Source organism: Perca fluviatilis, chromosome 7, assembly GCF_010015445.1.
Source record: "Perca fluviatilis chromosome 7, GENO_Pfluv_1.0, whole genome shotgun sequence".
NCBI classification, from domain to species: domain Eukaryota; kingdom Metazoa; phylum Chordata; class Actinopteri; order Perciformes; family Percidae; genus Perca; species Perca fluviatilis.
Genome location: NC_053118.1, coordinates 3076819 through 3091769, shown reverse-complemented (window position 1 = coordinate 3091769; position 14951 = coordinate 3076819). Strand labels below are relative to the sequence as shown.

At 35.1% G+C, this 14951-nt stretch overlaps 1 protein-coding gene and 2 long non-coding RNA genes across 6 annotated transcripts in view; 1 reads left to right on the top strand and 2 right to left on the bottom strand.

The window, feature by feature from the left end:
* Nucleotides 1–14951, top strand: part of me1 (malic enzyme 1, NADP(+)-dependent, cytosolic) — a 178390-nt gene that overhangs the window by 29346 nt on the left and 134093 nt on the right. The gene's annotated exons all lie outside the window — the stretch shown is intronic.
* LOC120562088 lies at nucleotides 1078–2791 on the bottom strand. Its single transcript, XR_005639687.1, has 3 exons — nucleotides 2693–2791; nucleotides 1558–1617; nucleotides 1078–1464 (listed from the first exon to the last, which is right to left on the bottom strand). It is a non-coding gene; the product is annotated as an uncharacterized LOC120562088 (long non-coding RNA).
* LOC120562087 lies at nucleotides 8854–10565 on the bottom strand. Its single transcript, XR_005639686.1, has 3 exons — nucleotides 10467–10565; nucleotides 9334–9393; nucleotides 8854–9240 (listed from the first exon to the last, which is right to left on the bottom strand). It is a non-coding gene; the product is annotated as an uncharacterized LOC120562087 (long non-coding RNA).

Here is a 14951-nt window from a genome sequence, read left to right as displayed (position 1 = left end):
AAAGATGACACTGAGAACATCCAGGGGGATGTTCGGAGGTAACAGGTAGATTTTCTGTTTCAGAAAAGAAACGCTAACATAGAATAAACCTCATTTGGTTTTTTTTTATTCTACACAATTAGTTTCACATTCATTGTCTATGAAGCAGCTTAGTAACCTGATGACATCATAGTTTGAGTCTTACATTTCTGGTTTGTGGCTTTGCGGCAGAGTAGCTGTTAATCAAAAATATCAGAGGTGAGATTAAAGGCTGTTGCACACCAGGGAAGTTTTTTCCATGCGATTATTTAGTAGTGTTCACTTATGAGGATCACCAAACAACAACACAGAGGCTGCTGTCTGAACTACAGACTGTACGTCACCTTTTGGTGATTTTGAGGACCTGTATTTGTTCTCAAACTGCAGAATCTAGCTGCTGTACAATCACTTCATATCTTCACCACTAATCGTTAACTCTCCTCTGCTCCGACTGCTCTCTCTTTCTCGTCCACTCACACCACATCTTCCGTCACTTTCTTTCTCTCTTTTCACCATCTGTCCTACTGACATGGTAGATGAGCTGGTGCGAATATCCAAAACTTTTATTGAAAACTGTCGCTGTTTTGATGTGAAATATTCACAGCCGATTATTTTGCATATTGGCGTCGCTTATTCGTCACGCCCCTGGTGTGTAACTGTCTTAAGTCACACATGTGTAAGTCACAAGTCTTAACCTTCACCGTCTTGAACAAGTCCCAAGTCACTTTGTTTAGCCTCAAGTAAGGCTGTACCAACAAAAAGGGGTGTAAAAAAATGTAACGTAACACAAAAAATGTGCTAGGATGTAGCGCATGTCCACGATGGGTGACGTTAGTGATACGAGGATGGCTAAGGTTAGGTAGGCTACATAACTGATAGACTGGGAAGAAAAATGATACTGCTCAAATAGGAAGTTATCTAAAAATTAAAATGTCGGGGTTTCAATATCATCTCCAGACGTATGTTTAACTCCCTGCGAAGTAATACAGCTTCTTCATCAACGGGATCGTCGACAAAAGGAAATGTCATGTTCGAGAAAAAAACCTTTCATAGTCTGCCTAACATGGTTAATAAACCAACCCTGTTTTTTTATTCATGCAGGTAACAAACTGCGCTAAAATGCGCCGGATTAAGACTGATAAATGAATGATGAAATGAAAGAAAACCCAGAATTACCCTCGTCTCAGGGTTAGCAAACTCAGAGTTTTCACTAAACCAGCTTTCTGAAATGGACCCCACATGTCATTCGGTACCTCCTTCAGCTGTATGTGGGTTTGTGAACTCCTTTGCTGCCTCCTTCTTAGCCTCTGCTGGGCTCCCTCTTGTTCTGGGCTATCCTTTTCTCAGCCATCTGATGCACGAGTCTTCACCCAGGCTATTCAGACCATAAAACAGGTTCTCAGGCTGGCTGTGGGAGAGCTGTCTGGTCTGTTGACCCTTGTCAAACTGAACACAGAATGAGAGCCATAACATGAGTGAGAAAGATGTGGTATGGTACAGATGATAAGGTGTGATACTGTATAGTGAACATCTATTTACTTTAGCTTTCTGTATCTCCTTGATCTTCTTATCTTGGTGTCCTCCTTTCTTCCATCTTGCCTAAACAGGGATTAAAGTATTAGGGTGAGATTTGAAAATGACTGTAAAGTACTATACATAGATTTATTTGTGGAGGCTTCCCAGCATTGACCACCAGGTATTTATTTATTTAGAGTTGTAATACAGTAAAACAAAAAACTTAAAATACATATTTCATTACAGACTAAGTGCAATTGTCTGGAGAAAGAAACTTATAAATAGAGCAGGTAGCCTACAGTATCTTATTTCTCAGTTTGTTCAATTCCCTGTCCATTTATTTTTATGTGGAAAGCGAGAATGGAAAGACAGAATGATAATGTTAATTTGGACACACTGAATCATGAGTGAAAATAACGATCACATTCAAATTAAGATGTTGTGGTCCCAAAGCAGACTCTCCATTTAATGTCATGTTGTAACTTGTTACACTTGTAAATCTTAAATGAAGCAGGGGGTAAGTATTAATTACAACGTGTGGTTCACTGTTCATAAAGTAGAACCAACGTAAAGTTAGTCAGCTAAGATAGCTTATTGAAAATTGAGGCATAACCTGCTAACGTTAAACGGCCGTTTAGCTACTGGTTATAAACAGTGACGTTAACTACCTAGCGTTAGGAGCAACGGAGCGTTATAACGTTTCCTCAATTACTAGTATTAGTACCCAGCTAATCAAGCTGACCTGCTAAACTGTCTACTACTAACCTTATGATACTTAGCAAGTTAACATTACTAAGTTAACTGCCACCTGTCTTTGTAAGGTCCGTGTTTGCACGAGGAAATAGGAACTTAAGTTAAACATGGAACGTTGACTTTACTAAATTAACGTTAGCGTTAGTCAACTGACAAATATAATGTAGCTAGTTAACTGTTATAAATTTAGCTAGCTAGCTAACATTATGATTGATGCATGGTTCAGATTCAAGGCTAAAGTTACATAAGGACAGTCTTAATGTAGGCACATAAACGGCAAATGCTAACGTTATCCCTGCTGATATTTTAAAATTGTGAAACGTATGCAAGTGTTATCTTTAACTCGTGTCCAGTTGATATTTCGTGAGGAAACTGCATGTAAATAAAAAGAAAAGTATTACTTTACCTTAAGTGAAAGCTGAATGTGAATCACCGTGGAAAAGTCCTGACTCCTGCAATACGTTATTATCCACACTGTCTCTGCGTCGAGACGAGTTTGACTTTAGCACAGCCCCCCCATGAAGTCAAACAATATCATTGGTCAAGATCGTCTCTGCCCGGTATGATTCATCCAATGATTGTGCAACATTCAATTATTTGAATCTGCGCGCACTTTCTTGATATCTGAAGCTCCTAGACTAAAGAAACAATTTCTGTTTACATTTCTGTTTTTTCAACCATTTTAAGGTCATCGCTTCTCATGACATTCATAACAGCCTTTTATGAAAAGCCTCCTCCTTCAGTTTTGAAATGAAATCACTGATAATTTCTCCAATAAGCATAATGTTGCAGATGTCCATACGGTTTGTCGGTAGGCATGACTTGAGGGGACACACTTTAAATGGGCAGCTGCACACAATTCAAGATTCCTTTATTGTTAGATTAAATTAACATCTGACATTACACGTATGGCTCTGTTGTGTCTGTTGTGGTGTATCAACGCAGAGTTGAAATAAACTGTATAAGGTTTGGAACTATCGGAACAAGTTAGGTTAGGTGGTGTGCAAGTTAGGCACGCAGGTACATATTTGAGGTATTGGTGTGCATTAATATTGATTTCTCACCCCTTATAAAAGTGTAGCATAGCTGTGGCACAGGCAATCCATTTGTTACATCCTAATGAAACACACATTGCCCAATATGTGCATCAATGCCTGTGTAACCATTGCAAGTCAATGGAAATTGTAGTGTAATTTCAGAGGCAGGGGTGGTCAGATCACCAAGGTCTTGGTGAGGCATTTAAGGTACCAGACATGCATGAATATTCATTCTACCTGACATAAGAGGGAAGCTCATGCTCTGAGCTGTTTGCATGACATAGACAGGAACAAACATCAAAAGCCAGAGTGGACACAGTATAAGACATCCCTGCAGACAATAGGCAAAGTAAGCAGTCAATGGAAAAAGATGTTGGGCCATGAATCTGAAATGGGCCCATGGTGAAGATGTAGGCTTACCCAGGCTGCAGGCTGCCTGGCTCTCTGTGTACTGTATCGTCATCCTGTAGGCCTATAGGGTTGTGGGCCTATGTGATGTGAACTGTGGCTGTACAATTCTTTTGTCAACTAATTCGCCAGACAAAAACATGATTATATAGTGATGAGCCGACTTGGACTAAAATAGACATCGTGTACATCCAAGGCTTTTAGGTTTAGGTTGACTCTTGTCTCTTATGCATTCCCATAACTGAAACTATGGCTTTGTTTCCACAAATATTTAGGTGAAAGAATGTTTATTTTTACAAAGACAGATCTAAATACAGCATCTTTGCCCGCATTGGCCCCAGTGGTGATTTGGTGGAGTACAGCTTTTTAAGCTTGTGTGCTGCCAAGTTGTTTTACTGTTTGTTTTACCATAAATATTCTTGCAAAATATTACAGTAGTGTAGTTTCTAATATAATTACATTGATCCAACTATAATTGAGAACAATTGCTTGTAGGTTTTTGCTGTGAAGTTGTTGAGGCCATGCAGTGAGGGTTCATGTCAGTCTCATTCAATGCATTAAACGGATATGGCTGGTCCTACCTGTCTCAGTACCTCTGTTAACCCATCTTCAAATAACTGCAAAGCTAAATACAAGTCCTACTCTATGGCTAGAATTTATTAGACTTGCATTAAGAGATACATGATGATGTTTGACAGCGATTAAAACACTAACACACAGTATGTATGAGACCACATTGAATAAGCGAAAATGGACCCTACATTATACCAATATACAGAGTCTCTGATGCATATATTGGATAGTTAATTGTAAATATTATTTATATATATATATATATATATATATATATATATATATATATATATATATATATATATATATATACACAGTACATTAATGGGATATGTCTGTAGATATATTGAATAGTTGCTTTTAATCACTATAAAGTATTGTTTGTATAAAGTAAACCTAATATATTAGTGATTAAAGTAAAGTATATTAGATAGTTTCTTCTTAACACTATACAATATTGTTTATATAAAGTAAACCCTTATACATTTATGGGGAAAAGCCTGTAGACATATTGAAGAGTTGATTGTAATTACTGATAAATAATTTATATAAAGTAATGACCATAAAATAATGGTTCTGCAAGTTATTATCACATATTGTTTTTTGTACAGTAGAAAACCAGTATTAAACAGGAATTTACTGTAAATTGATTGGATAATCATGTAAAATAAATGCCTAAAGCTTTTAAGATACTATTAATGGGCTGTCAAATAGGGTAATTTTACATTAATTTGACATGATTTTTGTGTGTTTTACATCCAGAAATCTGTACTTTAACAGGGAGTTCTTGTAGATGGATTGGATAATCTTGTGAATTTACCAAAGAAAACCGTATGAAAACAGCAGTTTTCATTTTAATTATGTAATTTTAAGGTATTTTGCAATATTTTTCAGTGTTTGTACAGATTTGTACATTTGTTTGACATTCTAAATATGTTTTTTGATTGAAATTCTTTTTAATTCTACAGTAGTTGGACTGTGAAAATACAGAAAATGTACAGTAAATATCTGTATTTTAAAAAGAAATTCTTTGTAGAATAACATTTCACGGTAAGTGTTTGGCAACTTTTGCTGCCAGACTTTTTACCGTTTTTTACCGATTGTTTTTTAACGTTTTTTTACATTAAATTTAAGGTTTAACTGTAAAAAAACAGAAAGATGCCTCAATTTTACACACCGTAAAATTATGTTTTTTTTGTCTTTTTATATAAAATTTAATGTAATTTAACTTTTAAGACCATTAAGCAATGGAATTATCCTGTTAAACAACTATATTATCTTATTATATCAATTTACAGACTAAAACCGTAATTTAATGGGTTTTTTTTTTAAATAAAAGTATTTTTCTGTATTTTTATGGCATTAACAAAAAACGGAAAAAATCCGTAAAATTATACAGTGAATTCCAGTGAAATCACTTTTTTTTTTAATCCGGGAGTGAAAACTGTCCTCAAATTTGAGGAACGTTTGCTAAAAACTACAGTGCCCAGCTGTCTTTGGAAGTGTCTTCAGTAATGGGCTCCTAGCTGAGTGCCACAGGGTTGGGAACTGAGATAGTATCGAAAGATGGACTAGAGCTCTTTAGGATTTGTTGACAATATATAGAATACACTGTAAAAAAAAAACACGTAAAAAAACGGTAAAATGTCTGGCAGCAAAGTTGCCAAACACTTACCGTCAAATTACAGTAAAAAACCTTACATTATTTTACAGGAAAATTCTTTTTTTAAATACAGAAATTTCCTGTAAATATTTCCTGTATTTTTACAGTCTAACTATTGTAGAATTAAAACAAATTCATGTTATAAAACATTTCCAGAATGTTAAACAAATGTATAAATCTTTATCAAACTAAAAAATATTGCAAAAATACCTTAAAATTACATAATTTAAATGTAAACTGCTGTTTTCATACAGTTTTCTTTGGTAAATTCACAAGATTATCCAATCCATCCACAATAACTCCCTGTTAAAGTACAGATTTCTGGATGTAAAACACAAATATTATGTAAAATGACTTTCAAATACCCTCCTTTAGGCGTTTATTTTATGATTATCCAATCTATTTACGGTAAATTCCTGTTTAAAACTGTTTTTTTAGTGTACAAAAAAGAGAAGATAATGGGATAATACCTTCCAGAAACATTGTAATAATAGTCAGTACTTTATATAAACAATATTTTAGAGTATTTACAAGCAACTTTCCAATATATCTCCATACTTTTACCATTGATTTATGTTGTTTACTTTAAATAAACATTCATTTATAGTTATAAAAGGCAACTCTCCAATATATTTACATACTTTTACCATTAATGTATGTTGTTTACTTTAAATATTCATTTATAGTTATAAAAGGCAACTCTCCAATATATTTACATACCTTTACCATTAATATATGAGGTTTACTTAATATAAACATCCTTTTTTTAGTTATAAAAAGCAAATATCCAATATATACACATAGTTTTACCATTATTCTATGGGTGTTCACTTTATATAAACATTATTTGACAGTAATAACAAGCAACTATCCAATATATCTACCGACTTTACCTCATTATTGTATGGGGTTTTACTTTATATAAACTGTTCTTTATAGTAATTACAAGCAACTATCCTATATATATATATATATATATATATATATATATATATATATATATATATATATACACCTTTACTATTAATATATGAGGTTACTTTATATAAACATTGTTTTATAGTAATTTAAAAGCAACTATCTGGTATATCTACACTTATATTGACTTTTCCTCATTGAAGTAGGGGGTTTACTTTATATAAACATTTTTTGACAGTAATAATAAGCAACTCTCCATTATATGCACATACATGTTTATTTTATATAAACTTTGACAGTAATAACAAGCAACACCAATATATCTACAGACTTTTCTTATAAATGCATGGGATTTACTTCATAAACATTATTTGACAGTAATTACTACTTACTACTATTACTATCCAATATATGTTCACAACTTCCTCTTATTAGTAAATGGGGTTTGGAATAGTACAAAAACCAAAGGGCTATGTAAAAGTGCATTTGCATCAACTACTTTTACACGTAATAAATATATACATTTTTCTGCTGACATTTTACAGCATTGTCCAATCCATTCACTACAGAGCTCTATTTGAGATGTATGAGATTTTAAGATGTATCATAACCAGGAAGTATCATAAAATGACCATTTACTGCTTGTTTTACAGATAAATGCAAATTTAAACAGTGCTATCCTTAAAGTTCACATATGAATAAACTTATGGGAGCAAAAACTGTCTGGTACATTACATTATAGCAAAAGGGGAACTATGGGCAATTTGGGAATTCATACATGTGTGTTCAAAATGTCAGTAAACATAAAAAAATCTCCAAAATCCAAAAACTCCAATTTGTGATGCACTCTGATATAATGTCCGGAGCTTTTTCAAAAACAATGAATTGAGAAAGATTTTAAAGATGACACTGAGAACATCCAGGGGGATGTTCGGAGGTAACAGGTAGATTTTCTGTTTCAGAAAAGAAACGCTAACATAGAATAAACCTCATTTGTTTTTTTTTTATTCTACACAATTAGTTTCACATTCATTGTCTATGAAGCAGCTTAGTAACCTGATGACATCATAGTTTGAGTCTTACATTTCTGGTTTGTGGCTTTGCGGCAGAGTAGCTGTTAATCAAAAATATCAGAGGTGAGATTAAAGGCTGTTGCACACCAGGGACGTTTTTTCCATGCGATTATTTAGTAGTGTTCACTTATGAGGATCACCAAACAACAACACAGAGGCTGCTGTCTGAACTACAGACTGTACGTCACCTTTTGGTGATTTTGAGGACCTGTATTTGTTCTCAAACTGCAGAATCTAGCTGCTGTACAATCACTTCATATCTTCACCACTAATCGTTAACTCTCCTCTGCTCCGACTGCTCTCTCTTTCGCGTCCACTCACACCACATCTTCCGTCACTTTCTTTCTCTCTCTTTTCACCATCTGTCCTGGAAAGAACTTGTAAAATCGGTAGATGACGATGGGCTAATTAAATTTAAAGGATGTGAAATATTCACAGCCGATTATTTTGCATATTGCGGCATTAAACATTACGTCGCGCCCTGGTGTGTAACTGTCTTAAGTCACACATGTGTAAGTCACAAGTCTTAACCTTCACCGTCTTGAACAAGTCCCAAGTCACTTTGTTTAGCCTCAAGTAAGGCTGTACCAACAAAAAGGGGTGTAAAAAAATGTAACGTAACACAAAAAATGTGCTAGGATGTAGCGCATGTCCACGATGGGTGACGTTAGTGATACGAGGATGGCTAAGGTTAGGTAGGCTACATAACTGATAGACTGGGAAGAAAAATGATACTGCTCAAATAGGAAGTTATCTAAAAATTAAAATGTCGGGGTTTCAATATCATCTCCAGACGTATGTTTAACTCCCTGCGAAGTAATACAGCTTCTTCATCAACGGGATCGTCGACAAAAGGAAATGTCATGTTCGAGAAAAAAACCTTTCATAGTCTGCCTAACATGGTTAATAAACCAACCCTGTTTTTTTATTCATGCAGGTAACAAACTGCGCTAAAATGCGCCGGATTAAGACTGATAAATGAATGATGAAATGAAAGAAAACCCAGAATTACCCTCGTCTCAGGGTTAGCAAACTCAGAGTTTTCACTAAACCAGCTTTCTGAAATGGACCCCACATGTCATTCGGTACCTCCTTCAGCTGTATGTGGGTTTGTGAACTCCTTTGCTGCCTCCTTCTTAGCCTCTGCTGGGCTCCCTCTTGTTCTGGGCTATCCTTTTCTCAGCCATCTGATGCACGAGTCTTCACCCAGGCTATTCAGACCATAAAACAGGTTCTCAGGCTGGCTGTGGGAGAGCTGTCTGGTCTGTTGACCCTTGTCAAACTGAACACAGAATGAGAGCCATAACATGAGTGAGAAAGATGTGGTATGGTACAGATGATAAGGTGTGATACTGTATAGTGAACATCTATTTACTTTAGCTTTCTGTATCTCCTTGATCTTCTTATCTTGGTGTCCTCCTTTCTTCCATCTTGCCTAAACAGGGATTAAAGTATTAGGGTGAGATTTGAAAATGACTGTAACAGTACTATACATAGATTTATTTGTGGAGGCTTCCCAGCATTGACCACCAGGTATTTATTTATTTAGTTTTACAGTAAAAATGAAACTTAAAATACATATTTCATTACAGACTAAGTGCAATTGTCTGGAGGGAGAAACACTTATAAATAGAGCAGGTAGCCTACAGTATCTTATTTCTCAGTTTGTTCAATTCCCTGTCCATTTATTTTTATGTGGAAAGCGAGAATGGAAAGACAGAATGATAATGTTAATTTGGACACACTGAATCATGAGTGAAAATAACGATCACATTCAAATTAAGATGTTGTGGTCCACAAAGCAGACTCTCCATTTAATGTCATGTTGTAACTTGTTACACTTGTAAATCTTAAATGAAGCAGGGGTAAATTGTTAATTACAACGTGTGGTTCACTGTTCATAAAGTAGAACCAACGTAAAGTTAGTCAGCTAAGATAGCTTATTGAAAATTGAGGCATAACCTGCTAACGTTAAACGGCCGTTTAGCTACTGGTTATAAACAGTGACGTTAACTACCTAGCGTTAGGAGCAACGGAGCGTTATAACGTTTCCTCAATTACTAGTATTAGTACCCAGCTAATCAAGCTGACCTGCTAAACTGTCTACTACTAACCTTATGATACTTAGCAAGTTAACATTACTAAGTTAACTGCCACCTGTCTTTGTAAGGTCCGTGTTTGCACGAGGAAATAGGAACTTAAGTTAAACATGGAACGTTGACTTTACTAAATTAACGTTAGCGTTAGTCAACTGACAAATATAATGTAGCTAGTTAACTGTTATAAATTTAGCTAGCTAGCTAACATTATGATTGATGCATGGTTCAGATTCAAGGCTAAAGTTACATAAGGACAGTCTTAATGTAGGCACATAAACGGCAAATGCTAACGTTATCCCTGCTGATATTTTAAAATTGTGAAACGTATGCAAGTGTTATCTTTAACTCGTGCCCAGTTGATATTTCGTGAGGAAACTGCATGTAAATAAAAAGAAAAGTATTACTTTACCTTAAGTGAAAGCTGAATGTGAATCACCGTGGAAAAGTCCTGACTCCTGCAATACGTTATTATCCACACTGTCTCTGCGTCGAGACGAGTTTGACTTTAGCACAGCCCCCCCATGAAGTCAAACAATATCATTGGTCAAGATCGTCTCTGCCCGGTATGATTCATCCAATGATTGTGCAACATTCAATTATTTGAATCTGCGCGCACTTTCTTGATATCTGAAGCTCCTAGACTAAAGAAACAATTTCTGTTTACATTTCTGTTTTTTCAACCATTTTAAGGTCATCGCTTCTCATGACATTCATAACAGCCTTTTATGAAAAGCCTCCTCCTTCAGTTTTGAAATGAAATCACTGATAATTTCTCCAATAAGCATAATGTTGCAGATGTCCATACGGTTTGTCGGTAGGCATGACTTGAGGGGACACACTTTAAATGGGCAGCTGCACACAATTCAAGATTCCTTTATTGTTAGATTAAATTAACATCTGACATTACACGTATGGCTCTGTTGTGTCTGTTGTGGTGTATCAACGCAGAGTTGAAATAAACTGTATAAGGTTTGGAACTATCGGAACAAGTTAGGTTAGGTGGTGTGCAAGTTAGGCACGCAGGTACATATTTGAGGTATTGGTGTGCATTAATATTGATTTCTCACCCCTTATAAAAGTGTAGCATAGCTGTGGCACAGGCAATCCATTTGTTACATCCTAATGAAACACACATTGCCCAATATGTGCATCAATGCCTGTGTAACCATTGCAAGTCAATGGAAATTGTAGTGTAATTTCAGAGGCAGGGGTGGTCAGATCACCAAGGTCTTGGTGAGGCATTTAAGGTACCAGACATGCATGAATATTCATTCTACCTGACATAAGAGGGAAGCTCATGCTCTGAGCGTTTGCATGACATAGACAGGAACAAACATCAAAAGCCAGAGTGGACACAGTATAAGACATCCCTGCAGACAATAGGCAAAGTAAGCAGTCAATGGAAAAAGATGTTGGGCCATGAATCTGAAATGGGCCCATGGTGAAGATGTAGGCTTACCCAGGCTGCAGGCTGCCTGGCTCTCTGTGTACTGTATCGTCATCCTGTAGGCCTATAGGGTTGTGGGCCTATGTGATGTGAACTGTGGCTGTACAATTCTTTTGTCAACTAATTCGCCAGACAAAAACATGATTATATAGTGATGAGCCGACTTGGACTAAAATAGACATCGTGTACATCCAAGGCTTTTAGGTTTAGGTTGACTCTTGTCTCTTATGCATTCCCATAACTGAAACTATGGCTTTGTTTCCACAAATATTTAGGTGAAAGAATGTTTATTTTTACAAAGACAGATCTAAATACAGCATCTTTGCCACATTGGCCCCAGTGGTGATTTGGTGGAGTACAGCTTTTTAAGCTTGTGTGCTGCCAAGTTGTTTTACTGTTTGTTTTACCATAAATATTCTTGCAAAATATTACAGTAGTGTAGTTTCTAATATAATTACATTGATCCAACTATAATTGAGAACAATTGCTTGTAGGTTTTTGCTGTGAAGTTGTTGAGGCCATGCAGTGAGGGTTCATGTCAGTCTCATTCAATGCATTAAACGGATATGGCTGGTCCTACCTGTCTCAGTACCTCTGTTAACCCATCTTCAAATAACTGCAAAGCTAAATACAAGTCCTACTCTATGGCTAGAATTTATTAGACTTGCATTAAGAGATACATGATGATGTTTGACAGCGATTAAAACACTAACACACAGTATGTATGAGACCACATTGAATAAGCGAAAATGGACCCTACATTATACCAATATACAGAGTCTCTGATGCATATATTGGATAGTTAATTGTAAATATTATATATATATATATATATATATATATATATATATATATATATATATATATATATATATATACACAGTACATTAATGGGATATGTCTGTAGATATATTGAATAGTTGCTTTTAATCACTATAAAGTATTGTTTGTATAAAGTAAACCTAATATATTAGTGATTAAATAGTAAATTAGATAGTTTCTTCTTAACACTATACAATATTGTTTATATAAAGTAAACCCTTATACATTTATGGGGAAAAGCCTGTAGACATATTGAAGAGTTGATTGTAATTACTGATAAATAATTTATATAAAGTAATGACCATAAAATAATGGTTCTGCAAGTTATTATCACATATTGTTTTTTGTACAGTAGAAAACCAGTATTAAACAGGAATTTACTGTAAATTGATTGGATAATCATGTAAAATAAATGCCTAAAGCTTTTAAGATACTATTAATGGGCTGTCAAATAGGGTAATTTTACATTAATTTGACATGATTTTTGTGTGTTTTACATCCAGAAATCTGTACTTTAACAGGGAGTTCTTGTAGATGGATTGGATAATCTTGTGAATTTACCAAAGAAAACCGTATGAAAACAGCAGTTTTCATTTTAATTATGTAATTTTAAGGTATTTTGCAATATTTTTCAGTGTTTGTACAGATTTGTACATTTGTTTGACATTCTAAATATGTTTTTGATTGAAATTCTTTTTAATGAAAGTAAAAATCTACAGTAGTTGGACTGTGAAAATACAAAAAAATTAAAAAAAATTTTTTTTTTTAAAAAAAAATTTTTTTTAAAAAAAATTTTTACCGAAGTTTTTGTTAGGCTTTGCTGCCAGACTTTTTACCGTTTTTTTTTTACCGGATTGTTTTTTAACGTTTTTTTACATTAAATTTAAGGTTTAACTGTAAAAAAACAGAAAGATGCCTCAATTTTACACACCGTAAAATTATGTTTTTTTTTTGTCTTTTTATATAAAATTTAATGTAATTTAACTTTTAAGACCATTAAGCAATGGAATTATCCTGTTAAACAACTATATTATCTTATTATATCAATTTACAGACTAAAACCGTAATTTAATGGGTTTTTTTTTTAAATAAAAGTATTTTTCTGTATTTTTATGGCATTAACAAAAAACGGAAAAAATCCGTAAAATTATACAGTGAATTCCAGTGAAATCACTTTTTTTTTTTTACAGTAGAAATATATAATAATGCCATCCTTATCCTTTAAACATGAATGACATCTTTGAGAATGAAATGGTTTGTTACATACTCAACAAAAAAGTCATTTAATAGAGCTATTTTGTAAATTTGCACTATTCAAAGTCTGGTTAGAATGAGTGTGTGGTTTGGTATAAGGACACAGTTTAGGTCACATTTCTGTGAGGTCATATGTGAGCTGCTGTGTAGCACAGCAGGATGTCTGTTTTTAGGATAGGTGGCCTTCTTATGTTGCTTCTGTTTCCACTTGATTGCTGATGCCTATAGAATTTATATAGTGTAGGATGACTGCTATGGCCATATGGAACAATAAGTGCAGTGATGACATTAGACTTGCTTCCTCGAAATCAGGGAATGTGTTCCTGTGAAGCATGGGCCCAATGTGTAGCTCTTTAAAAAGATGGGGTTTAAGTTTACCATGGAGCCCGCAAAGAACATCTGTGGACCGACTCCATATGGGTGTATAATTTCAATTCAATTCAATTCAATTCAATTCAATTCAATTCAATTTCAATTCAATTCAATTTTATTTATAGTATCAAATCATAACAAAAGTTATCTCGAGACACTTTACAGATAGAGTAGGTCTAGACCACACTCTGTAATTTCCAAAACCCCAACAATTACAGTAATTCCATCAAGAGCAAGCATTAGCAGTGGCTATCGCGACAGTGGCGAGGAAAAACTCCCTTTTTAGGAAGAAACCTCGGCAGAATTTGAATGATTGACACTAATACCAAGACCCCCCATTGTATGAGAGATATCCCATCATCCAGTGCAAAATGTTTGACGCCAGCCATGCTCTCAAGCGTGCACACACTCTCTCCTCCCTTTCTGTCTCTCTAGGTGGTTCCTTGAAAAGAGAAGAGATGGGTGGGGTTCCGGAGATTATTTATATAAGTGAGGAGGACAAAAAATCTCCGGGGTACTGTAGAGTTAAAGGGGGCGGGTCAACAGTTTGAGCATGAGGGGCAGTATTGGTGTTTGATAAGAGCCAGTCCAGTGCTCGCCTCCATTCAGAGTCTTGGCTGCTGTATGGTTTGCAGATCAAGCGCAGAGAGTGAGCATGAACACACACATGCATGCACAGACAGGTTTGAATGAATGCTTTAATTTTGCCCTTCACTACTTTCTCCCTTTTTTTCCCTTTTATCACTCCTCCAACACACACTTAACATCTTACTCTGATGTAAAAATGAAAGGGAGCTCATGAGAACACATCATGCGTCACTAAACTAGGTGTGTGGACTGCCTCCAGCGTGCACTGGAAACCATTAAAGATTGCACTATTGAGGTTTAACACCTGCTGTCTTACTCTCTTTCCATCTCCTTAAAAGATTGGCCAGAAGTGGTTTTCAAAGGCCAACACCAATATTTTGGATTCGAGCTGCTAATAGCATATTTAGTTCC